The 5,864-nt window shown below is 43.2% G+C and overlaps 1 pseudogene; it reads left to right on the plus strand.

The window, feature by feature from the left end:
• The first annotated feature begins 395 nt into the window (after positions 1–395).
• Positions 396–968, plus strand: LOC132216262 (protein BUD31 homolog; annotated as a pseudogene).
• The last annotated feature ends 4,896 nt before the right edge of the window (positions 969–5,864 follow it).

Genomic DNA, 5,864 nt, shown 5'->3' on the forward strand with positions numbered 1-5,864 from the left:
AAGAGTTCAAAGTCATAGTTATAAAGATGCTTATCAAACTATGCAGACAAGTGTATAAACTCAGTGAGGACTTCAACAAAGAGACTGAAATTACAAAAAGGACTGGCCAGAACTGAAGAATATAACAGCTTAAATGAAAAATATACTGGAGGGAATCAACAGCAGGTCAGATGATGCAGAAGAATGGACCAGCAACCAGGAAGAGAGGATAGTGGCAATCACCCAATTGAAGAGCAAAAAGAAGAAAAAATTTTAAAAATGAGGGACCTCTGGGACAATATCAAGCATACTAACATTCGTATCATCGGGGTCCCAGCAGGAGAAGAGAGAAAGGGACAGAAAACCTATTTGAATAAATAATGGTGAAAACTTCCCTACCCTGGCGAAGGAGAAAAATGCCTAAAGTCAAAAGAAGCTAAAAAGCTCCCCCAGTGGGCTGGGAGTTGACCAAGCCAATGCTGGATGAATTAGATCAAAAGATGACAGAAGCTGAAACACAACGTCATGAGCGGAAGAAAGTGAATCTCTGGGGCCCATCTTCAGGATCCACCACTTGAAAACCTGATGATGTTTTGCCTGTTCTACAAGCAGAAAGCCATAAGCAGAGAACCATATGAATACAGGGTGGGCAAAAGTAGATTTACAGTTGTGAGTATGTGAAACAGAGCTTACCCTTATATTATTATTTATTAATTATTGTATTATTTTTCCATGCGAACAACTACAAACCTACTTGTGCCCTACCCTGCATTGTATTAAAGAAGGCTAGGCAGACAAAAACCTGGTCTCAAAATGGAAAAGGCAGGGGAATGAGAACTTACGCTGCTTGCATGCACTCAGACATGGGACACCGGTGTGGGGACAAGATGCATTTGCCAGTCCCCAAAAGCAAGCTGGAAGTGGGCCGGATGATTAAATGCACACAGTGCGGCTGCTGCGCTGCTCTGGCTGAGGCCCCCGGGCCCTGACCCCTCTCCACCCAGTACTTTGCACTTTGCAGGCTTCTACCTGTCCTGCCACCCCCATCCCTGAAAGCAGCTCTCCTCACAGACTGGTGCCCCACGCCTGAGTTGGAGCATGGTCTGTGTGTGTGAAGGTGCTGGTGTTCATCAGCTGTGATTTGTAGAAATAAAACCTTGGTAAAGAGAAGGAGTGAGCCTTGAAAACATTGTGCTAAGGGAAATACGCCTGTCACAGAAGGCCACATGTTGTGTGATTTCTTTTATATGAAATGTCCAAAAAGGGCAAATCCTTAGAGGCAAAAAGTGGATTCATGGTTGCAGGGTCTGGAGGGAGGGAGATATGGGGAATGACTGTTACTGGGTTTCCTTTCCAAGTAATGGAAAGTTCTAAAATTAATTGTGGTGATGGTTGCACAACTCTGCGAATATACTAAAAACTATTGCATTGTATACTTTAAATAGGTGAATGATATAGTATGTAAATGATATTTAAATAAGGCTGTATAAACACAACTGTGGCTCAGGGCAGTAATCAATGGGCCACATTCTACACAAAGGGCAGAGGCAGGACTTGGACTCAAGCCCTCAGGTCAAAGCTCTTTATCACCTCTTCTCTACTTACATCTGCATGTAAGATGCCTAACCCCTGGGTTTCCTCATCACTGATGACCTAGCCCCATGATATTCACAGCATGGTACACGAGTCAGCAGCATGGACAGCCCCTGCCAGCTGGTTGGTAGTGCAGAACCTCAGGCCCCATCCAGACCGGCTGATCAGAATATGCATTTTAACTGGAGCCACAGGGAATTTATGTCCACATTAAGGGGCTAATTACATCCCTCACTTCCTCATAAAAGTGCCTCAGAAGGAGTCGCCAACTATTCCTTATTTGTGGTATGGGTCACCATGGTAGTGAGAAACACACCGATTTGGAATGAAAAGAGCTGGTTTCAAGTTCCAGCTGTGCCACTTCATTAACTAACAATCTATCTAACTAACTAATTCATTCATTCATTCAACAAGCATTGATTATGATACAGCAGACGAACATAGACATGGACAAAGAGACAAAATACCTGCCAGCCCTCACGTAGCTTACACAAGAAATGAAGCTAACTAGCTCTTGCAAACTGAGAAAAGTCAACAAGTTGGCTCCTCTCTCTGAACCTCAGTCTCCAGGCCAGTGGAATGGGGATGATGATAATACTGGCCTTGGACGGCTCTGAGGACTACGTGAGAAAATACAGCGACTTGACAATTACATATCAGATTTTCCCAAAATATTTTTTAACAGAAGCAAAAAGGAAGTTTATGGCCTAAATATCTGAATTATTGCTTTGGTTCTAGCTGCTGGGTTTTCATTACTTTCTCAGGGTGCTGAGGGCAGCTACTTCATGCCATCATGTGAGTGGGAAACACCTGTTTGAGGAGAGCCAATGAGGCAGAGGGAAGCAGTCCATTGGTGAGGCCCAGGAGCCCTATAGGTGAGCCATAGGAGATTACAGCTACGATTAGACTCACTGGGAGGCATGGCGTTGGAATTGTGGAGGCATTGTGTTTCATAGTCACTGAGCCACCTGCCTACTTTCTATGAGCGATGCCCCCTAGTATTTCCGATGGGGTCATCTAGCCTCCCACAAGACAAGCTCTCTGCCTCACCTATCACCTTGTTGCATTGTTAAGCAGGACCAAGCATTTTTGAAGAAAGGGGGCAAATACCCATTAGAATCCGATTTTTCCACATTTAAGCTCCTGAGGAATCACTGTAGCTCACAGGCACTATCTTCTTTCTAAGTCAGTAGCTCTCCCGGGTCAGCATGCTGTCCTAGAGACTTCTCCTGGTCTTGGTGGAGTAGATCATTTGGACTGGCCCACCTACTAGAAAACTTGGACAAAGTGCAAAAATTTTTTTAAAAAGTTTGATGGCAAGTTAACAGCAGTGAAGAATTGTAGGGTCCAGATTCAGGTGAGAAAGGGCGTCTAAGGAGGGAAGGTTGACTTGCCGTCTCCTCTCCATTTAATTCATCTGCAACCTGCCATGCCAAAGAGGCAGAAACACTTGAACAGGTAATTCAACAGACTCAAAGTGTAAGCCACAGATGAGGAGAAGGATCTAAAAATCACTAAGGGCTTAGATTGAGACTCTGAAGGACTGCACTTAAGGTTAAAGGAAGACTGAAAATTGACCATCTCTTGCAGATACTGAAGCCTCGCTTCAAAATAATGAATCCCTGATTAGCCTGCAGTGATAATGGCATTCCTTATCCCCCAGAAATTCACATAAATCCTCTTTTGGAGGAAGATAACATTGTCCTAAGCTTCAAATTCTCTACTTTTATTTTTCATGTAAAATATCCAGCACAGAATAAAAAATAGCTCGGAATACAAGGAGATGGGGCAACATAATCCCAAAACAAAAGAAACAGACACTAGAAACAGAGCCATGGAAGATGGTTGTGAAGTTATCAGAATTCAACAATTTCTTAAAATTGGCATGGACCCAGGTTACAGAGTGCTTGTGCACAGAGCTCAAAAACTAGCTCAGCAATATTACCTTGTTTACCAAGAACCCATTCCCACAGCTCAGTTGGTACAGAGAGTAGCTTCTGTGATGCGAGCATATACCCAATCAGACGGTGTTCGTCCATTTGGAGTTTCTTTACTAATTTGTGGTTGGAATGAGGGGCGACCATATTTATTTCAATCAGATCCATCAGGAGCTTACTTTGCCTGGAAAGCCACAGTGACGGGAAAGAACTAGGTGAATGGGAAAACTTTTCTTGAGAAAAGATATGATGGAGATCGAGAACTTGACGATGCCATTCATACAGCCATATTAACCCTGAAGGAAAGCTTTGAAGGGCAGATGACAGAAGATAACATGGAAGTTGGGATCTGCAGTGAAGCTGGACTTAGGAGGCTTACTCCAACTGAAGTTAAGGACTACTTGGCTGCCATCGCATAATGAAGTGACTGAAAATCTGGAATTGCAGATAATCTCTATACTTAAACAAGTTTAAAGTATGTTTTGTTTTGCAAACTTTTTGCATACTTATTTCTACATGATTTAATGGATCAGTGTTTTTAAAATGATACTTATAACTCATAATAAACAGTTAAATCCAAAAATACATATATAAACTAAATGCTTGAGTCAAAAGACAACGATGGTATCTTTTTTGGCGATGAGAAAATGCGACTTTTTACTCAAATAAATTACTTCCTTGGCAGCATCTCCCATTTTTGTCGTTGTCCATCCCCATCGTCCCTCCCATTGCTGACAGACTGCTTTGGTTTGTTACTGAAAGCTAGTTCATCTGCTAGACAAATGCCCTTTCTGAAAGCAAGGTTATCAGTCCTACGTATCAAGAGCCTTTTAAAAAATGTGTGTTTTTAAAATCAGAGCTACCATTATTGCAGTTCTCCTTAAATTCTCACAACTTAGTCCATCCTTGCTTCTAGAAATTGGTTAACATCACAAGCTCTGGAGCTGCTTACATGCCAATCCTGACACTTACTAGTTGTGCTTCAATATTTACCTCACCTCCCTGGACCTCAGTTTCCTCATGTATATCCTATATAATGAAAGGCTAATATACAAATTGTCCCTTCGGGAGTTCGAACAACCGGGAGTTTGACCACTCGCTATGACCTGTGCTGATCACAAGGGGTTGGCACGGAATGAAGGGGGCAGCCAGAATGAAGGAAGGCCTCCACCAGCAGCCAGAAGCCGGGGTAGGAAGGCCCACAGCCAGAAGGCCCCGATCAACCCTGATCACTGGCCAGGCCTAGGGACCCTACCCATGCACAAATTTCATGCACCGGGCCTCTAGTAATAGTATAATGGGCTTTACCTCAAAGGTTTGTTTGTGGATTAAATAAGTAAATGTATAAATTGGTACATAATGAATACATAGTAAACAATAGCTGTTATTATTACTATAACATTAGAATCATTTTATTAGTGCAACTCTCCCATCCCCTTTTTGTTCTGGCCCATTCCTCCTCATCCCTGTCAAGACTAAATTCAAAAGCTACTCTATTCTGTGACTCCAGTCCTAACCATTCCTACCATGCCTCAGCTACACACACCAATGTGCAACTCTAGCCCCCAGAGCCATGTGCTGTAGGCAGAGGTTTATATGAATTTAACTTACCACATATTGGAAACAAATGACCCACAAGGATAGGAAAAGAATGATTTCTTTCCTTCCTCTTTTGATTCACTTCCATGGAGTCACATCTTACATGTGAGATTCTAAAGTCAGCAAGTTAAGTTACAGTTATGCAGTCAAAGTGTCCCCTGACAACCCTTTCTATTTTTCTTGCAGAGCACAGTGGTTTGGTGTATACATCTTTGATTCTAGGTCTGGCACGCTGAAGGTGGAGACCCACAGGGCCAGGCAAAGAACGGGCCCAGAGGAAAGTCTACAAGCTGAGGTCTGGGCATCTGAGCCATTCTTGGCAGAGGACTGGCCAAGCCTAAGAAGAAATAACAGGAGTGATGGGGAATGGAGATGCAGGGATGAGAATCCCAGTGTCCTGCTCACCGGGAAGACTCACTCACTTCTGTCCCTGTCACGGTTCACATCCTATAACACATGAACAGGCTTAGCATACAGCCAGAGGATGAAACCAAATGGTGCTGTGTCCTCTGATGCAGGGTAAATTCTCAACCCGGGGAGTTAACTAAATGTGTGCCTGATGGAGGCTCCAGTGCAAATGGCTTTGAAGTCCTACTCTGAATCAGTCATTGAACAATCATTTAAAAAGTGCAGAAATGAATACGACAGTCTGCTTCTTCAAGTAGGTTCTATTCTCTTTTGTGACAAGCAGTGGGGCGTGAGCAGGTACATAGGTGGATGTTTCAGTAGAGACTCGCCTCCATTCCTAATACAGAG

Source organism: Myotis daubentonii, chromosome 15 (genome assembly GCF_963259705.1).
Source record: "Myotis daubentonii chromosome 15, mMyoDau2.1, whole genome shotgun sequence".
NCBI classification, from domain to species: Eukaryota; Metazoa; Chordata; class Mammalia; order Chiroptera; family Vespertilionidae; genus Myotis; species Myotis daubentonii.